Genomic DNA, 21474 nt, shown 5'->3' with positions numbered 1-21474 from the left:
GCACTTTGTTTTCTGTCACGAGCGACGAGCCAATACAAACTCATTACGCTTTATAAAACCACAAATCACTCTTTGACACAAAAGCTCAGCATCACCCCACCCTTGCCGCGGCCCACCGCTGGAGCCTTACCCCCTTTAGAACACTAAGTTTCATTTTCACTGTGGCCCAGTCAGCAGTCGTCCAGCAGCTACTCCTGTAATGAGAAAGTCGATGTGTCAGATTGCTACTGATGTTGGTTCTTCAGCGTCACAATGCTTAGTTCACCAGGAGACCCAGTTGATTAGTGTTTATATGTTGGTCTCTGTCAGTAGTATATATATTTACACACACACACACACACACACACACACACACACACACACACACACACACACACACACACACACACACACACACACGCACACACACACACACACACACACATACAGAGAGAGAGAGAGAGATTTTAAAAAGTGCAAAAGTGCTGTATAAATGCACTCAGTGATTCATTTTGTGTTAATGCCCACATGTGCGGAGTTCCATAATCGATTCTGGCTTCTTGCATTTGTCTGTGGAAGAATAAAAGAATCAGAAATGATCAGCCCTAAAACCAATTTCCTATTTCATCTCAGAGTCCAGGGGGCGTATGTCATTTCTAGCCTGTTGTAGTCTGCAAAAACAAGGGATTGCGTTGTACATTGTCACACGTAAAAAAAAGCTCGAAGTGTAAAGGGTCAAACACGGAGCAGCTCGGAGGTGTGTACACACAACTGATGCAGATGGCGTGATTACAGCTGGATTTCCTTGGGGTAAAAGAATGACATTTGCATTATCAGGGGCAAAGAAAAACACATGTTGCAGCGAAGTATTGACACATAGATTTGTCCACCTGACAGCCAATTTACCTCACATGTAATCTGAGATGTGATTCCTCGCAAGCGAAGATCCCACGTTATCCCGAATGTCTTTTTTCTCGAATAAGCCAGCAGAGGAGGTAAGAAGAAGCACGGAGGAGGTGAAGGAAAATGTGTAAACACGGGGGCGAGTCACGGCCCAATTGGAGACAGATGTAATGGCTCATTTTAGCGAGGTTTGCTGAAGGACGTGGAAAACCTTGAAACCAAGACTCAGCACAACTCTCAGCAGGGTGACGACACGCACGCTCGCTGCCGAAGCATCTGCAAGACGCGGCTGGATGTCATCCGTGTCAGCATCGTTCCACTGTGCCCCAGCGAGCTTGATGAATGTCACATGACCGCGTCTGAGGCCGAGTGAAAGGAACTCTCAGGCTTCCAGCTGGAAAGCTTAAATTTACATAACTAATTCCGCATTTTTCAGCCTCAAAGGAGAGAAATCACCAGGTGAGGTTCAAGGAAATTGATTTTTGTTTCCTTGCGAAAATATTCATTTGAAAGCCCCTTGAAGGTAATGTGGATTATTTTGTTGCGATGTGTTTCTTCTGACCTGAATTGAATTTCAGACAGGTTCTTCTGACCTACAAACCTGAATCTAATCTCATCAGCTGTGGTTCCGCTTGTGGCCAAGCTGTGGCTCCTGCTGTGCAGCTAACACAGGGCCAGATCACAGGTGAGGACCCTGAGCACGTTCTTCAAACTTCCCGAGCATTTTAATGGGCCCCTTCTTCATTCTGCCTCTGGATCCTCCGCAAGATCCCGGCCTAAATTTCCATGGATGCAAAAGAGCGATTTTTCACAGTGATTGATTTGATAAGACAACAGAAAATATTATAATTTTCCCTAACACACACTGTATATAGTGAATAACCTGAGTGAATAAAGGGCTTAGATGTTTCTTCCTTCCTTCCTTCCTTCCTTCCTTCCTGTGTATATTTATTCAAAGTGACATATATGAGTTGGTAGGTAAGTTTGGGCACATAAATGTAGTGCAGAAGTGTAAACTGCGCACACTTTGAAGGACTCCTGCATGCCAACACCTCAGCTGGACTCAAACATTCTCCAAACATCAGGATGTCAAACGACGGAGTAAGTTCTCAGGTGAAAGGGAACTGAGGTGTCCCCTTCTCAGATTAACCTGCTACTAGTTTGCCGCTAGCTAGCTTGGCGGTCGATCGTTTGATCTGTGAATTGAGTCGATTGGGGAAAGGGGGCAGATCTCCACCTGCCAGAGCGGAGACAGACATTCGTTTCTTCAGGCAATGTCGGACAAGGACGTTTGCTGTCGCGGCGACGGTGGTGAGATTTATCGGTACACGCAAACACGCCGCCTGGTGTAATCAAACGCTGGCTATAAAATGTTCCGAGATATCAGCCGATTTTTTTTAAAACTTCACAGTTGCCGAGCAACAACGGCATTACGCAATTACAACCATTGGGCAGATTTCCTGCCTTTCTGCCGGCGTGTCAGCGCCCCGGCCCAGAGCGCGACTTAAAAAAAAAGATCTGCCACGGCGCCAACTTGGAGGATGGAAGATGACAGCGCTTCTCCTCGCAACACTGATCCCTCGGTTGTCAGTCAGACACTGCCATGGGGAATGACCCAGGCAGACTTGAAGTTTAAATTCTGTCTCCACAAATATGTCCAGAAAGTGTGTTATCTCACTTTGACATGTGTGGTGGGGGGGAAACATTTTCTATTTCCTGCTTTAAAAAGTGTGGAGAATTCAAATTGACTTAAATCTCCTGGATAGACTGACGGGTAATAACTCTCCCTCACATATTTGTTTGATCTTTATTCTCAGTCATGGTGATATGTGCAGAAATATGTATAATAAATCAATGACGTGCGCCGCGATAGACCTGATATTCCGGGGTTTGATGAATTGCTCGGTGGGTCGTTTGGGAGCAGCGACACGCGGCGGCTCCTCTCTCAACCTCTGTTGCCAAACTCGCCTGATTAACGTGCAGAGACAAATGTTGCTGGAAGGCAGAACAGAGCGAACACCGGCGCCTTCCTGAAGCGGTACGAATGCGGTTGCCTGTAACGGCAAAAACGACGCTCCCGCTGAGAGCTGCAGCAGTTGTGGTGAGGAAGAGGTGGAAGATTATAAAGAGAAGAGGATGAAGACCGATGGGGAACGATCCATCAGCAGGAGCCGTCTGGACCACAATGATCAGTGGGCCCTGAGGTCCCGTCTGTAATTCACATTACGGCCTCCTTCTGCTCCACTCTGGGTTTGAAGATCATCACGATCGGGTTGAGCTCGGCAGAGACGAGCAGCGAGCTTGCAGCTATTATTCACACAGAACTGAATTATCGCTTAAAACAGATGGGATGAAAGAGTGACGATACGGGCCAGAGTTACAGGGACAGTTCAAACATTTAGGCTCGTTTTCCTTTGCAAAGTAAAGCCAGCGACGTCCAGACCATCAGCAGGAGACCATCCAGAAGAAATTCCAGGACATTCAGGCGTTTGCTAGCTCCTGTTTGTGTAGAGGTTCGACTAATTTCAGTGATTACCATGGTAACAGAATGTATATCCACAGTAAAATGAGGTTGGGCTCCAAAAATCTAGTTGTTGAAAGTAAAAAGGCTGATATTAATATACACACTTGGTTCTGTCCATTACTGCAGCTAAAAATAAAAGCAACAAATGACTTCTATTGAATAAAGAAAATATTGAATGAATAAAAACTGCTTCACTGTGTTTTGGCTGTAAGTCAACATAATCTACATCAGCTTTATTAATACAGTACTTTTTGAAAACAGCAGTTTGACAAAATCTGCTTTTACTAAGTTGAAACAGGCACAGATTCCAATCTGATAATCAAATTTTAATGCATTGTTGAAATAAATATTCAAACCTCTTGGCAGAGGTAACAGGGGCGCATGTCAGCGGCCTACAGCTAGAGCCTTGTTCTGGATTATCCTGAGGAAGATTAACCTCATCATGGAAGCAAACTCCCAAAAAGCAGACAAAAGGCAGCACATTACTCATGAAAGTTAGGAAAATATGGTGCCAGATCATGCAGCAACATGTAAAAACATGTGACCTGGTCCAACGAAATATTGCTGTTTTCAACAGACCCAGAACTTCTGATTGAACAAAGGTTGTCGGTGACTCAGCTAAAGGTTCAAAGTTTGTGGAGAAAAACAAAACAAAACAAAAAAAACCCAATTAACTCACGGTGCCAACTTCGCACCAGTGCAGAATAACAGAGTGAGACTTAGTTAGGTAAAGCTAATTTAGGCTAAACCCACAAGGAATTGATGGAGTTGTTATAATATTCCCAGAAGTGTGCTAAATTTGCTTAGCTGCTTGTGTGTGTGGGTGTGTATTTGTGTGTGTCATATGGGGGCTGAAAGCATTGTTTTGCATGTTAAATGTACACCTGCAGCTCACACTGTTGTGACATTAAAGAGATTCCCGGGGTGTATTTAAAAGCCTGCTCAATAAGATTTGACAGACAGGGTGAGAAATGAGGGCAAACAGCAGGTTAACATTCTGTCTCTGTCACTGCCGTGATACAGCTTATACGTTACTGTGTGTGAGTGTGTGTGTGTGTGAAAGGCTACAGTCTGCCAGGGACCCTGGCTACAGTGGCTGCTGCCGCAGTCGGGTTGCCCCAGTGGATCCGAAAGGTCGGAGCATTCCTCTGATGACACCCTTCCCGGAAAAGATAAATAAGTAGCAAAGGGCTCCAAATTTACCAATGAGACAGGGGAGGAGGGTTTGCATAGATGGGCGAGGAATCCGGATGAGTCACGAGTAAACCTGGCAGGCTTTCATTCTCAACGGTGGCAACAGCGAGACATCCAGCGGAACTCCGGGGTTCGGAGCGTGTTGATGTCTCGCGCTGCGGGGCGCCGGTGCAGCCACAGGACAGTCTGACTTTCACTGGCACTTTACGCCACCAACCCCCCCATCAGTGCCATGTGAATTTCCACAGGTGCAGCACATTATCCTGGGGGCAGAGAGTGCAAAGGGGAGAGTCGGGGGGGTGACGGGAACACACACAAGGTTAAAACAACTTCGCAAACCCTGAAAATGAAAACAGTGAGATCACAACTCAATCTGGTTGAAAAGAATGAATGAGAGTGTTGATAAGCAAATAAACACAAGGTTAAGGGGGTCAAAGGTCACACGAGATAAAACAAGCAGTGGGACCGTGATGAATGAATGGAATCTAATCTATTATTGTTCTAATCATTAGTATTGTTCATGTTGTCATTCTGTCACTTGGGGTCAAAGGTGAATGAGAGCTTTTCCTGAGCTCCATGTGTGTTTGCTAGCAAACACGAGAGGTAACACAGAGATCTAACGCAGCGTCACGCCGCCTGTCGCGTTCAGGGCCTGTGCACTAATTGAGCTAACATTTTAGAAGAACTGCTGAATGTTCACTGGAAATGTCAGCATTTTTGGAATAATTTAAAGACACTGATCCGTGTAACCCAAAACAACATGACGCCGCTTTGTTCCACGGCCTGGTTTAGTTGTCAGGAGTTTTTACTTTTTTTATGTAAATCACTGACATACAAGCTTTTGAAGGGAGAGTTCTTTTGAAACTAAACAGAAAACTTCCCTGGTGCTATAAACACAGTGTTACAGTAGCCAGAATCATCTGTCAGGCTAACATGCTCGGATTATTAATTGTCTCTTAATTGTCTTTTTCCCCTAAAGCAATTCCAGTAATGAAGAATAAAACCCCTCGTTTTGATTCATTAAAAGGCTTTTTTTATTTATCAGAAATATCCATGTAGCAGGAGGGAACCTTGTAGCCACAGTCGACCCAAACTCTTCGGGAGGTCAAAAGTGTGCTGATTCAAAAGAAAACTCAGTTCAATGGTCACTGCAGCCCTGGACCCAACCAGCTTTAATCCATCACATACTGACACATTAATTTAGACAAACAAAACTTGTTGTTTTTCCACTGTCTGTGACTTCAATCTGACCCCACGCTTTGCTAAAAGGGGACAAAAGCAGAAGTGAAAGTTAATACCAGAACAACCGAAATATTCTTTGATGTCAAAAAGATTGTGCATCTCAGAAAAGTCCACTTGTAAGAGCTGGAGTTTGTTTTAAAGCCTTTATATCCAGCTATAAATGGATGTAACGTTGCATTATTCAGACTTAGTCCAGACTTTGACAGGAAGTGAGCCAAGAGTCAGAGAGAGAGAGAAAAGGAAAAAGAGAGAGAGAGAGAGAGAGAGAGAGAGAGAGAGAGGGAGAGAGAGACCAGCTAACTCTTGCATTATGACACAGTGACAAGTTCACTTCTCCTTTAGTAAAAAGATGTAGAACCTTATTTTAAAGACTTATCAGTGAGGCGCACAGATGATAAGAGGTCTGCTTGAACATCATTGCATTAGTTCCACTGGCTTTCAGGAGACGTTGCACCATGTTTCACATAATGGGATAGGTTTTTTTTCCTCCCCTCAGTTGTGAGGTGAAAGGCTGGCTGAGGCTGGTGTTAGACAAGGTGCTCAGGGCTGTTAGCAGCTTAGCGGAACCCGGACACTGGGCTCAGTTTCAGCTGCCTTTAAGCAGGAATGTCTAAAACGAGTGATGGGAATGGGGTCACCTCTAGTACCTCTGTGAACTGAACTGAAAAACCTGTCGATAGGCGGGAACAAAGAGTCCCTTCTTTAAGAAAAGCAAGACTTGTGTGTTGTTCTGGGTTTTGTGTTTGAGCTCATCTTTATTCCTCGCATGACTTTAGTGCAACCAAAGTGTGAGACGAGAGCTAGGGGGTGGGGGATACAAAAAGACCTGAAAAAAGGCAAAATGACGGCCGTGGTGACATGAAACTTATTGGTTTTCATTCCATAAAGTATGACTTTCTGTTTCAATTCACTGCTGTCTGGTAGGGGGCGCTGTGCCAACCCAGCGTGCAGTAGATGAGCTCTATCTCACTATGCTGATGTGTGCAGGGACCCTGGAAGTATTCTCCCCCAATGGAACAGCCCACCAGGACACATCAATGTTTATGTTCCATCTTATCGTAATGAAATAAAAGCTCAAATTATCATCTTTTAACTGCATAAGTCTTGCAATAAAGGAAATAAAAGCTTATTTTAGGAAAAACAACTGCGAAAGTTGGCCGTCCTTCTGATTTCATATGTTTTTACTTCTATTATGCACATTTTCCTAATGTAAGGCACTTTCTGATGTATTTGACCATTTTTTCTCCTTCTATATCCAACTTGCCAGTGTTATGAACTATGGGTAATATCCTTAGGCAAAGTCTGCAGAGCAGCGGGCTCCTGGTGAGTGGCTATAAAGTGCTCAAATTGAGCCTTCAATCACGCTGACATTTTGACAGCCTTAAACCTTTCCCGAGAATGTGCCTCAGAGTCTGTGATGGTGGGATTATGATTGGACCACCAAGATGCAATTCCCGATCATTCCGAGGCCGAGCGGGATGAAGCTGTAAATAGATGTTGGTGGGGGGAAATCAATCAGCCAGTGCAGCCACGGGACTCCAGCGGGCCTCCTGACGACACTGGGGCCACGAAAACCATGTTTCTGCCTCGTGATATTTTCATGACGGTCTGTTGATGATGGGTTAACTCCAACCATCCTTCTAAGATGAAATGGTGCTTGGCTCCAGTTAGGAAATGCTGGAGTGTCTCCCAGCAGCCACTGGGTGACAGGCAGGAACACACCCTGGGCTGGTCAAGGTCACGTCCCTTTATGCGGTGAGGCAAATGTGCAACCCCCAGAAAAATGGTTAAGAAGCAATAATTCCAATTTCCCAGAGGAACCATGAAGAGAAGATGATATAAAAAAAGATTAAATCGCAAAGATTTTCAAATGTATTCTAAAATGGCCAACTACAGTTAAAAAATAGATCTGAAGAGACAAGAGTGATTCTCCGTCAGCTTTTTGGTCAAACAAGAGTATAAACGTGTATTTTGCTGTTGAGACCTGCGTCATCAGACAGCTATTTTCTCCTCTCTCTTTTTTTCCTGCTTGAACGTAAACAGGCCACATTAATTATCCACAGAGATGGAAAAAGTCTGCAATTCACGCGCCAAATCCATTCGTACGCAGAGAGGCGGCCATATATAATCGATGGAAAAACACTTTTCGTTGGATATAGAAGGTGAAAATTGCTTTCAACAATCTGAAATAGAAGTTATAAGCTAGAACAAACAGATTCGTGCGTGTCTAAAACTTAACAATGTGCCTGTTTTTTTTTATGTTTTTCAGTATTTGTGTATTCACATAACAAAATATGCTTGGTAGATGAGAGATTTGCTGTTTCTGGGAATAAATTCTGGAGCAAACTGGCAGATTGAACCAAAAACTGTCTGGGAAAGATTTAAAAGCTCAGGCGCCCTCACATAGACAGGAGAAGAATGTGCTCAATTAAAGTGATCACCCAGAGTGGGCTCTGGTGGACGGGAGCGACTGAGCTGATCAGGGGAAGGCGGTGGGAAAGGTCAGGTGGCGGAAGAGGCAAAAGGACAACCTGCCCAGAGTTATGAAACATTTCTTTTAGATTAAAAACCAGTGACAGGACTCATGTGGAGTTTGGAAGGATAACGAAACACAATGTTCACCAGGCAGCTGCTCCAGTTCTTCTAGTCATCATATATCAGCAAATCAGAATCAGTATCTCTTTGGACCTGCTTCCAATTCCAAAGTGACACAATGATTAGAAATGAGCCCCAGCGGAGCGCCCCCGTGTGGCCGCTTCCTTTAACCTTACGCTAAAGCGGCTAACGAATGCAGCTACGACTAAAACTCCCTCTTCCATCACATAAATGCAAGAATATTGTAGTCCATCCAACAGCTCGAGCTGCGTCATCTGTTTTGTTGACAGTTTGTTTGTACCGAGGGTCCAAATCTGCCATATTCCCGTCGTTACCGCTTGGATTTTCTTCAACGACAGTCTTGGTTTTACTGCGCGCCACCTGCCAAGAACACTCAGGAGGAAATCATTTGTGCTAATGGAGCGGCGGGAAGAACAGAAACGGGTTAGGGTGCAGATTGGGTGGTTGCTCATGACTCCACCAGTTCCAGATGTGCTTTTTCAGGAAATTCGATTTGGTGGCAACATTTATTTATCACGCCTTCAAATTCCTTCAATTATTCCCCCCCCGCAAAAACCACAAATAGGGATGTTAAAGAAGGCAGCAAAGTCGGGAAACGGAAGACTCATTAAGAAAAGCAAGGGGATTAATTAGAGATTAGTTTGAATGTGTTTTTAAAGGAAAAAGTCTTCACGGGCGAAATGTTAAGCAGTTGGTGGTAACAGCTCTGAGTATTTAAACGAGGGCAAACCTGTTGGAGGCGTTCCAGCTCAGCAGTAAAGCTGCTTGATTAAAGGAAACCCCAGTAAGACTCACCAATATGGAGAATTCTGGGTTTTTCATGACAGTTATGGGGACAAAACCTCGAGAAAATTCATATAAATTATGATATTATGCATGATCTACTGGTGATAGTTCTCTCTCATTTTCTTTTTCAACATTTTGTTGAAAGGTGTTTAAAGGGGATCAGAGCTGTCATGGCAGATTTAATAAAGCGGGCAACAAAGACTGAGGGCTCAGGAGCAGGAAATGGTTTAGGGGTGGCAGCTGAGGAAAAGAGCATGATCTGCAGCATTTGAAAGGTATAGAAGCACAAGCTTATGAAGAGCTTATGAAGAGCCTTAAAGGTGAGAGGCAGAATATTAAAATCAATATGATGTTTAACAGGGGGGCTGTGGAGCTGCCGAGGACTGATGTGTTCTGTGGATGGAGTCTTGGGAATGTCAATTTACCAGTAGAAGCTGGTAAATCAGGAATATACTGGAAACCTTTCTTAAGATTTATCAATATTTGTGTGTCTACTTTGTTGTGATTACATCTGTTATCTTCATCCTGCTAGAAAATAGTTAACTAAAGTTAATTAAAAAATTGTGGTCTAGGTTGATAGAAAAACATGTTCCGATGTGGTCCGGACCACTTGTGTGACCATATTCTTTTGGACATCCAGAATCCAGTGGATTCAAAGTGGGAGGAGAGCTGGAGTTTGGAGGGCACATTTACAGCTGCAACTCCCGATTCCCCTTGTGATCAACCACACGACCAAGAGCACAACTTTAATAAAATAGCCCTGGTTTATTAGCTGTCAAGCAACAATGCAGCAAGAGTACTCCTAATTAAATTGGATGCCACTTCTCGCTAAGTTGGTGTGAAGAACTTACACAACTTTCTGTTTGTAAAGCAGTTTTCGCTAGGATTATGTTTGGAGTCACACTAGATGGCAAATTGGATTGTCTTGCTTTGTTGTTTGCACCAGTTGGCCTTTAAGGTACGCCATAACAATCAATAAACAAGTTAGCCAGCGAGGTAGCAGACACAGCTAAATCAAGAGCGACCTCCGCGTCGTTCCCACAATACTTTGCCATCGTTGGCTAGGTTCCCACAGTTTCTACCACACACAGCAGACTGTAAATAACTCTGCATCCAGGTCTACAAAATATAAGAGAAATGTAGCGCATCCGCAGATCGGATAGGCCAGCTTGCCCGTCGAGCTAAGCCTCCCTCAGCTAACAGATGAGCTGCACCAGTTCGTCCAGCTGGCCTTTTGTTCTGCCAGGGGTAGAGCTAAGCAGGGTTTCACCAGGGAAGCCACGTAACCACCTGGCGGTGTGATTTGTTACAGTTATGGCACAAGTTTATCAGTGTTTCCACTGTCAACAGTTGTGAAGAGTTCCAGTCCGCATCCTCCCACTTTTGGGTTTCCTTTGTTTGTGTAGCATATGGTACAAGTGGAGGAAGCCTCACACCCACAGCATCGATTGTAAAGGGTGATTTAGTGCCTAGTTTAGGAATCATTTCAGCATGTATCAGAACTCCTTCCATGTCACACTCTTCTTTGTTGTGTGTAGACACATTTCTTTATTTGTTGTAAGCAACGCCGTTTTACGGTGGGGTGCTGCCGCAGTGTCACATCCCTTACTTAGTTGGTGCATCGTCACCCAAGGCAGATCAAGGATCCTGGACTCTGCTATAAAGTGGAAAAGACCTGAACAGAGAGGAGATCCAGATCAGAGGCGGCTAAGCAGTCATTTCCCTGAACATGAACCTATGTATGTTAAAAACACTACACACGCTTCTGTTCTTGCTCCGTCTCAGGCGAGCTCTTGAAACCTTTGGCCTGTTTTGATCTCATGATTCAGATTCGGACACAGGTGTGGTAGGATCCACTTGAAACACAGCAGATCCTGACAGTTTTAATAAACGGCTTTATTAAAAACCTGCAGGTAACAGCACGAAAGGAATCACAAACCTCTTTGGCTTGCAAAAAACACCACAAGACCACAAGAGGGCAAAGTCCAAACAGACACAAGGCAAAACCTCTTGAACGGGGACAGGGGGTTGTCAGGTTTACCAGGGCATCAACAGAGAAGAGGAGTCCAAGGCAGGCAGGGTCAAAAACAGTAAATCTGATCCATCAAAGTCTGGCAAGGCATAACTGTACAGCAATGGCTTAAACAGGCCTAAGAGGGAGCAACAGGTGAAAATGATGAAGGCTGATCAGATGAGTGAGAAGGAAGGGTGTGGCAGAGTGAGCGGAATTTTCCACCTCAGCACGAGAGCAGAAGAGCAGTGACAGATTCAAGCCTGTAAAACTGTAATCGGACCTCCCAACATGAAACCCACTGTGGCCTAAGAAAGTAGCCCTTGGCTGTTATGGGTGTTGGTAGTAATCCCTCATCAGAGGGTTGAGTGTAAAATTCAGTGGAACCGTCCCTCTGAGTTTGTCCTTTAACCCTCTGAAAGAGTCATTCACCTGTGGCGACAGTTGCTGCAAGCAACGATAAAAGCAACGTATTTTAGAAAGCCTTTGATTGCCCGTGCTAGGAGACCGATCCTGGTACCACCACAGTGCCTTTGCAGGTCTCATGGTTCAAAAAATAGGATTTGAAAGGAGGCAGAATAATATTGTAATCTGTGTTAATTGACCCTCATTCCTGTCATCACCGAGTCAATGAAAATGAATTCAAACAGAGCAAATGTGTCCAAAGCAGCCAGCAGCTAGCCTGAATTCAGCTACTGCTCTCGCTCTTGTTCAAACTTTGATTCTTTTTTCCTCCATCTTGATCTCCTGATGATGTTTGTGGGCCTCAGAGGATATAGAAGCTGCAGAAGATGAAATAAAACAAGAGATGGTTTGTGTCAGTCAAAGGGTCTCCTCAAAGGTAAAATGTTACTTTTCTGCCTTTTCCACTTTATTCCTGCACACACACACGCACGCACGCACGCACGCACGCACGCACGCACGCACGCACGCACGCACGCACGCACACACACACACACACACACACACACACTGCAAGAACTGCAAGGCAAGCAAAAAACACGCCTCTGGTACCTCTTCATCTTCCCGCTCAACCGGCACAGCTGAGGCCTGTTTTTATCATCTGAGCATCTGCTCTTTTTTTTCAGTCTTTTTACCTTGAAGCAAAATTGTTTTCTCTGCAAAATAAACCAAAAATGTCTTTGACAGTAGCCATGTTTTAGTCTTTTGTCAGTGGTTTTAAAGCTCGGCCTTTTTTTGTTTTTGTTTCTTGCCTCAGACTAAAAGCATCCTTGAAAAATATTGTAATTTCCAGGCAGTTTCCAGGCAGAATAACTAAATCTTTAATCTTGTTAGACTTGAATCTTCTGTCGAATATACACGAGACTAGTGTTTGTCTCACTTTTATCCCGGTCTGACAGCTTTACTGTCGGTCCCACCCCAGACACGCCCATGGTTAATTGCCAAAGTGAGCAAATCACACCTCACAACAGTGCAAATCGTTTATGTTGAGGCTTTAGCCATCTGTGTTTACCCTCATACACCAGAGACCGGTTTTGGAACAGGCGACCTCTTAGTCATCTGCCGTAATGCGTAATAATAATGAACAATTGAATCGTTGGAGAAAATAGAGGGATGCAGTTCTCTGTGCAGTGAGTGTCAGCCTGGGCTGTATTCCCCCAAGATTTCCTGCACACTTAATGTTTTAGCAACGGAGAATTATAACCTCATTTTGTCCCTAACCAAATGTGATGCATGGAAGGAGCATAGCTCAGCATCTTGTGAGCAGCTCGGTGAAAAATGTGGACCGAGTATTGCGTAGAGTGAACTCATCGGGGAAAGTGTAGAGCAAGAATAATCAATTATCACACCTCCCACCACATTCCTTTTGCTGAGGCCTCTTGATTATTTAAAGGAATTAGCTATTGATCAGCTAAGTGAGTCAGCGGGACAGCTGCCAGCCTGCTAGCAGGTCAGCAATACTTGCCGTTTACTATACCGCCCCACTGCTCATCAGTCTGCTGAAGCATGGGGAGGGCTGGTTAAGCATTTGGCACTTCTCTCTTGGCATTTGACTTCAGATGAGAGAGCAGGGGTTCGGAAATTAACAGGTACTAATTATGCATGGGAGGCAGGCAGCCTCAAATCAAGGTCAGCGGAAATCTCACGCCATATGCTGGTGGGCTGCACTGAATGTGCACGTCCCAGCATACTCCCTGTTCATTACCAGCATTATCATCCGGTGTGTCTGCATTCACACCAACGTAATCAGCCACCGGAATCGACCATCAAATGAATACATTGTGCTTTGCAGGGACAATTTATAACAATAGCCGGCTTCAGGCGAGGCGTCTGTCGTCCTCGTAGTTCCCATAATCAGTCCAGCCAAGCTGCCGCCGGTGGAAAACTTCAGGGAGATGACACGTTTTTTGTTTGTTAGTATAAAAATATTCAGCCTGTTTGAAGGCAGGCATTGTTATAACAAAGGCAACGGAGATGAAATGGGAAAAAAGTGTCTGCAGAGCAGCTGCAAAAACAGCATGTAGGGAGAGCAGCGTGGTTGGCGGAGACTTGATGGTGCACAACTCCGTTGATCATAAAGTACACAACATCGAACTGTCTCCAAGTGGGCCACTGAAGGTAATGGGAATGTAAAAAGGTAAATCTCAACACCCTTGTGGAGGCTTCGCTTGTTTTAATCAGCTCTAAATTTAATTGGATCTAATGTTGACAGCAAGGATCGGCTGCTCTCACCTCATCGTTACTTTATCATTAATAATTAAATAATAAGTGTTTCTAATGAATTGAGCTCGGCCAGATCCCAAACGCAAAGGCTCTGAGCCCTTCCCCGGGGCATTGTGTCAGGGTTGGGGCACTTTATGTGGCCTTTCGTCACAGACCAATTTGCCCTGTGAGAGCCTATCATGGGCCTCCTGCGTCTGACAACAAAGAAAACCTGCGGGGGTCATGACAGCCCTTAGAATCGTCCATCACGATCAGTCGTTACCTGGCAGATAGGATGTATGTTTGTAAAAAAAACCAAAGATCTTTCCCAGGAATAATCCCAGCATAGCTTTAAAATCCCGCTCCTCGCCTTGCTGTGCAACTTTTGCTGCACCGCTGCCGCAATTCAGACAATCGAAGAGAAGAGACAGGCGGAGACATAACGGATGCACCTCGGATCAGGAACACGGCTGCAGATTTCACATCCGCTTCAGTGTCGATGTGGTCTAAGGTCAAAGCAAATTGAGTCAATAAAACCTTCAGGTGAAAAACACAACAACAAAGAATCAGAATATTTAGAAAAGGCTGTGAAAGAAGAAAGGCAGTCACCCACTGCCCGCAGGAGGAAGCCCTGAAAGGAAAACAGGACCAGGAGAGCTCCCAGCTGTGGTGAAACATGCACAATCCAAGATGCTTTGTGTTCCTGTGGATACTCTCATTTCAGAAACATCGGAAACGGGCAGCCTCTATTCATCATTTGGAGACTGGAAGGAAAATTCCCTCCCAGCCAAAACTGCCCCAAACCAGCCGTGGCAGCAACAAACGACTGCGGCAACAGTTGCAGGTTCCAAAACCAGACCGCAGCGCTCGAGTTGAGCCCCCGCATCGCCCTGCAGGTCCATATATTGATAATTAATCTCCAATATTGTTTTACCATTAAAAGGAGCCACTGTAACACTGGTGCCGCATCCTGGTCCCACAGCCTCCACGGCGCACGTCCACAGGATGATACTGACACCAGAAGCTGATTAAAATCTGCCACAGCCCGCTGCACAGAGGACACTCAGGGTTATCTTGGGCCTGCAGTGCAGAAGACGAGTCTCCCTCCTCCGCTTCCACTCTGTCATCACAGCCATCACACCTTGTTTCCTCCCTTTCTCCCTTCCCATATCACGTTATTCTCAGATCAAGAAAGATGTGGAAAAGAATGCTTTTGAGGGACTTCAAAGTGGAGACTGCTGATCTGATATCTATGAGTTCAGGTATGTCTAGAAACTCTGGAGTAATGTTTCTATAGACATGTGGCGATTACATGCTACATTACAATGAAACTCATTACTGCTTATGGCAAATTAATTACATGCCTCTCAGCTGAACTAAATTAAAAGCTGGCTGGACGTGATGTTCAGCTGGAAGATGGATGAACGAAGATGTGTTTGGAATCAAGGTGGAACAACTGAAGCGACATTAATTAATTCTGTCAACCTGGGGAAAGTCAAACGCTGCCTCACTTCTGGGGGCAAATGTCTGCCTCGCTAGAAAAAGCTGCTCGGTGCTAATTTGGGCGGTTTGCAGGTGTCGCATGAATGCATTTCCAAATCTAAAAACCAGAAAGGCACTAGTTGTCTCGCACGCAGCAGGTAGAATATCAGTCAAACAGGAGACATCAACAATAGATAATGCTCAATCAATAACTGTGGCAATAACTGTCTGTAATCACAAGAAGAACCTTTATGATACAGAGCTGAGCTCAATAAAAGTAGCAACTCTCCACCGACTGTCATTTGGTGACAGTTTCCCATTACTGAATCCGGGGACGATGTAAGACTCGCTGTCAGCCTCTCCGGTCCTTCTGCCGACGCTTTTCACCAGAGGAATGAACGCTTTGTTCACATCACCAGTCCAGCTCACCCACCACTGCGACTCCCAACTGGAGCAGGAACCGGTCTGAGGACGCGCCGCAGCCATCCTCCCAAAGAGTGTGGAGACACCTCCAGGTGTTTAAGTTCCAAATTGAGCATTTCTATCAACATTTGTCCCTTCCATTCTACGCTACATTAAAAAGAAGCATAATGAGTTGCAGAAAGACATCACTGTTCTTGGTATTTCCACATTGTCAGTGGCAACCTCCGTGCTCCCAGATTTGCTGCAACTCACTGTTGCTGCCAAAAATAACTGCGGTGGCTGATGTGCAGGTGACACCGAGGGCAAATGCACCGTTTGCGCCCATGCATCACTTTCACTGTCAGTGGACCTCATCTCGCTGAGGTCGGCAAATCAGCCGTGCGAGGGTCAGCTTCATGCTGCCCCCTGGCCTAGCAAAGGACAAATTCTGACAAAATGTGGGGGGGATGGAGGCATTTTGGGCGAGTGGGCACAAGCATCAGAGGAATTGTTCGGGTGTCCCACAGGTACGCCGCGAAACCACTGAAACGAGCTCTGCTAATTATAAACTCGCCTCAGTTTCGGAATCATCAGTCAGACTTAATAATGTTTTCAATTTAACAAGGCAGTGAGGAAATGACTCGCATGTGGTAATTAGTAATAAGTAAATCCGTTAAATAATAATGAGCAAGTAATATTTTGCGTAATATTTCCCAACACAATTCAACTGTAAATGGAATTAACGATTCCTCAAATTTACACTGATATTGAAATCCAATCAATATCAATAACTGTGTTAACCAGTTAATCAGTCAGACCCCACCCCCCCGCCATGAGAGACGTAATGGAACAGTCCAGATGTGCCGCCTCCGCTCGGGAACCCTATGCTGCGCAGTCAGCTGCAGATGCCCAGTTATTCATCTTCATCAGCACCCAGCTGCTCCTCGGCGGAGCTGTTTGTGCATCACACCCTGCTGGACACGCTGGACCAGCTCCATCTCCAGGAACTTTTGATTGACCTGTTTGTTTTTTTGCCATCAATCCTGCGGGGCGTCTCATAATTAATGTCAAAATCCACTGCAGCATCTGGGGTGGTTCTGTGTGCAGCCTCACCTGTCTGACCGCCCTGAGCGTGACTCCGAGCAGAACCTGACTCTGGTTTGTCTTCCTGACACAAATCCAGCCTCAGGAGAAAAGAACCCCAACAATCCAGAAAACAAACAAAATGCATCGAGCCAGCATCCAGACAGGATTCAGGGTCGGCTCCGCAAATGTCAAAACATCCTCGACATGGACTGTTTTTATTCTTTCTCTTTTGTCTTCCAGCAAAGCAAAAAGAGCCTAAATCTTTGGCATCCATTCACACTGTTTAACTGAATAATATTTACTCTCTGAAACTCCTTGAACATGAATGATAAGTGTGTGTTTTTATGGGTGGGGGGCTTTTTCGTTCCTTTTCATGTAACACATAAACAACTTGGGGATTTTGACCACACACTCAGTTCTCCTAGATGGTTCTCTCCATCTATATAATGGATTCACTCAAATAGTGCATCCGATCAAGCTGGAGAAGCAGAAATGTGCTGTGTTTTGTAAGAATGTCTTTATTTCCATAGCAACCAGTGCATCACGTTTGTCTGTCCTGACTAATGCAGAATGAATCAAGGACTCAACTACAGCCACGTTCTCTGCAGGGGTTTTGAAAAGGAAAAAATGGAGAGAGAAATGTGTTTTTGATTGCTTTAATGATGATACGAGTTTCAAAGTTTTACAGTGTGACTGAAATGGACCTACTTTGCATTTATGCCCTGTAAATATCCTGTCAAAATGGGATTTAACACACCTCTACCTAGGTCCGTGGTATCTGTTGAATTGTTGCCAAGAGAATTTGTTCCCTGGATCGAAAAAAGATTGTGGCTATGAGCCTTGACAAACAGGCCGAGCGAACGCTCGTCTAAATTGGCCTGTCTGGTGCGGATGTCTGGAAGTGAAACCAGGCTAAGCCTTCACAAAAATGCTCCTGACCCGTCGGGGGAAGCGACTCTGTCGACAGAGGATGCTAATATGAAATTACAGCCCCTATTTGACTTTACAGCTAAATTGAGAATTTATGGGGTGTAGAATTACGAATTTCCACAGAGACGAGGGGAGGATATGGATATGACTGTCAGAGAGTAAAGATGGATGATGGAAACGGTATCGTGGATGTGGCCTTTAGTGTGATTTAGCTGGGACGTGCGTAGGGTTTGTTTATTCAGAAATGTTTTTTTAGATAAATAAATAATGTTTGTTTGGATGTTGCCTGACCATACTGCAGCCTACCACCAGGGGGTGGATATAAATATTCTGAAGATAATTACAGGATGTAGGGCAGGAACACTACAGGATCATCATCACGATCAAAGGATCTTAAACTAATAAATATGGATTCTAAAGTGGAGCAGATCTTTTTTTTTATTTTTTACATTTACATCATTTTAAGAAGTTAATATCCACACGTTCCTGTTCGAAGGCATTATTTCACATCGATAGTCGGAGATGATGTCGTTAATTGTCCGATAATCCCTGATAATCCAGGGATGTCATTCTCTTGCAGGTGCAGCCTGAATAGCCAGATTAGTGCTGCACTGTGGTTTTATTCAGACTCCTTCAGCACCGCGGGCAGTACGAGGCTCTCGTTTGAAAACACAGAGGTTGTAGCGGTGCAGACCGAGAATAAACTCACCCCTGATCCCCACATATCACGGAGACAACCTCCCCTCCCCGCAGGCCTTCAAAGCAAGCAGAGGTGATCCTGGCAATGTTATATCCATTATAGACGGCGCTGTATTTCTTTAATCTTTGAAGATCAATGTATTGATTCTTCCTCTGATTTTAACCTACTGCCAAACAGCTCTTATTTCACGTTCTCTAATGTTTTGCCTTGAAAGGATTTTGAAAAATGTTCCCTGCTCTTTTATGATTTGCTGTTATAAAAAAAAGGGGGGGGGGGGGGGCATTTTATGTTTAATCAGTAATTTATCACCTCCGCTGAGGAGGTTGCATGTCAGCCGGACTTTGTGGGTTAACAGGATAACAAAAAGTTTTGAAAAGATGTCGATAAAGGATAATCTTCCAATGATCACCAACAAATGACCTGCTTGGTGGACGTCTGGGCTCTAGTGTTCTAGTTAGTTTTAAAACAGCCTTGTTGCACTGCAGAAGCTCACTAATACAAACTTGCAGGGCGTGCTTTATGATTCCCCCTCCTGAAATCAGATATTATTACCACAATAGGAATATTCCTATAGCACATAATGTGCGCATGCATATGCAATCTCTGGGTCCCCGAGTGTCCTGAAAATGAGGAAGGGACAATAAAATCTGCATTTATTTTACTTACAAACGTGCTCCACATCTATCCGCCATGATATAGATTTGTGTTGTTTCCCCACGTGGCTCTACGGCGCCGGCTCATTTGCATTTCATTACTATTTTCAGGAAGGTGTGAAAATCAGGTGCAGAAGCTGCTGCAATCACGCCTGAATAAAGGAGGGAAATCGCGACCGTCTCACGACCGCCTCACCGTAGCGTATCTCTGCAGTGGGAAAACAGGAATATAACAGGTGTTGACATGGCTGACGTCAGCACATCTGGGTTGGACACCAGTCCTATACGGCGGGATCAATTATGGCCCGAGCGTCGGTCCAAGCTGCCCCGGCGGCGTCAGAATATCGAAGAGGCAGGCGCGGGCGCCCAGGCTGAACCGGTCAAATAAAGTCACTAAATTTCAGTTTCACTTTTTTTTAAAGCCTCAAAAACAAATCATGTTTGACAGGGCTGGAAAACCAGCCGGGCATCACTGGGCAGCGGATCAGAACACGGGCAGCAGCTCTCAGATGAAAAAGGCACGGAAACGGCATAAAAGGATGCAGCAGAGCGACGCGATGAAAGCGTTGAGGGATTGACGGGATCCGGACAGACAGCGCGTGCAGGTGGCAAAGATTCTGGAACACAAGCACGAGATTGTTGCCTTTCACCTGAGACCCATCAATGTGTCAGAGCTAATCTGGACCTTTTGCTTTCATGACGTTGGCTCAGCCCTGGTACAGTCCCCAGGAAGCCAAAACAGGGGGGTCAGAAGCATTTGCCGCATCCTGATGCATGAAAAGAGTCAGAACGCTCACAGCCTATAAAGTGAAACGTCCTCCTGTAGGTCCAGGTTACATCTTTAATGGTGAAATATTAATGCTGTTTTACCGCCGTTGTAAAATCGACACATTAGGACCACGACATAGTGAACTTTTCAGTTCTTTCCAAGGACAAGAGGGCTCTGGTTTAGTACCCAAATATGTGCTAAATTACACTTTAATCATTGTTTTACCCGGTTTGAAGACATTTTAATTACAAACAAAAGGATTACTTGAAAAAAAGACCCCTTGAAAAAGACCTCAAACCCTTGGAGGTATCACAGAAACAGAAAAAAAGAGATTGCATTTTTATTGTTTATCACAGAAATCTTGAGACATCGCTTTGCATTCACAGGCTATGCCAAAAAATATATAATTTATAATGGGGTGTTTGCACCGATAACTGTAATATAGGTCAGAAACTATGAGAGAGAGCAAACATTTATAATTTCAGAAAAATGTCTTTAATACTAATATTTTAACAATGATAGTAAAAATGCTAATTCAGCATTGCCATCTGGTACCGCATTGAACATTGGAGTTATGAACTCCACAGTGGTGAAATATGCAAAATATGTGCATCATCCCTGAAAACCACTTTAGAAAATAGGTCAATAAATGCACATAAAGCAGAAACTCATTGGCCAGTTGTCTGGCCGCAACATCTGCCAGCTCCTCTTTATTTTATAAATGCGTTTGAGATCTTTGCGGTGCCGGTACCTTTTCTCGTGCTTGACAGCGACAACCAATCTTTGAGTGAATGTTTAGTGAGACAGTGGTTATTACGGTTCTTCAAGTATAAAAGTAAGATATGGAAATGAATTTGAATTTGCTTGATGGCGCTGAGGTTCAGAAAATGAGTTTCCTGTAAACAACGAGAGCACAATCCATTCATTTACGAGATAGGAGAGTAAACTGGCACACTACAATACATCTGTATCCAGGAGCAGAACAGGAACTCTGGCTCATAACAGCCTTAAACACTCACCAGGAAACAATGCAGTCAACTAAAGCCTGTGAACTTCTGCGCTAATATTGGCTTTGCAGAGGTCTACAGTGTAACACTGATACTTGCAACACCAAACGTACAGGAATAGAAGAACACAGACCCACGCAACGGTGTTGCCCTTGTGTACACAGGTAGAGGGGATCCAATCACAGATCCCAACTAGATTACTGTCCAGCAAACACAGTTTATGGAGGCTCCTCTGTGGCTCTGTGGCTTGGAGCCACTGCTTTCTGTTGCTACTGGAGCGATACTGCAAATGAGGTATTCACCAAAGGCACAGTGGCTCTCGTCATCTGATGTCTCTTGATATTTTTCATGACTGCTAGAACGATGCTTTGTTAGATGGGGAAAAAAAAACATTCTCTCTTGGTAACAAGTTATTTTCTAATGATTTTCTAAACAGCAAGTATGATTCTGTATATTTCCCAAAGAGGGATATATTTTAAAACATCCTTCTATGAAGGTCATTGTGACTCAAAAGTAGCTTTAACAG

At 44.5% G+C, this 21474-nt stretch overlaps 1 long non-coding RNA gene across 1 annotated transcript; it reads left to right on the top strand.

Moving 5' to 3' along the window:
* The first annotated feature begins 93 nt into the window (after window positions 1-93).
* Window positions 94-1792, top strand: LOC130521633 (uncharacterized). The gene is made up of 2 exons (XR_008949395.1): window positions 94-1341; window positions 1461-1792. It is a non-coding gene; the product is annotated as an uncharacterized LOC130521633 (long non-coding RNA).
* The last annotated feature ends 19682 nt before the right edge of the window (window positions 1793-21474 follow it).

This window comes from Takifugu flavidus, chromosome 2 (assembly GCF_003711565.1).
Source record: "Takifugu flavidus isolate HTHZ2018 chromosome 2, ASM371156v2, whole genome shotgun sequence".
NCBI classification, from domain to species: Eukaryota; Metazoa; Chordata; class Actinopteri; order Tetraodontiformes; family Tetraodontidae; genus Takifugu; species Takifugu flavidus.
This window is presented reverse-complemented; position numbering and strand designations above follow the sequence as displayed.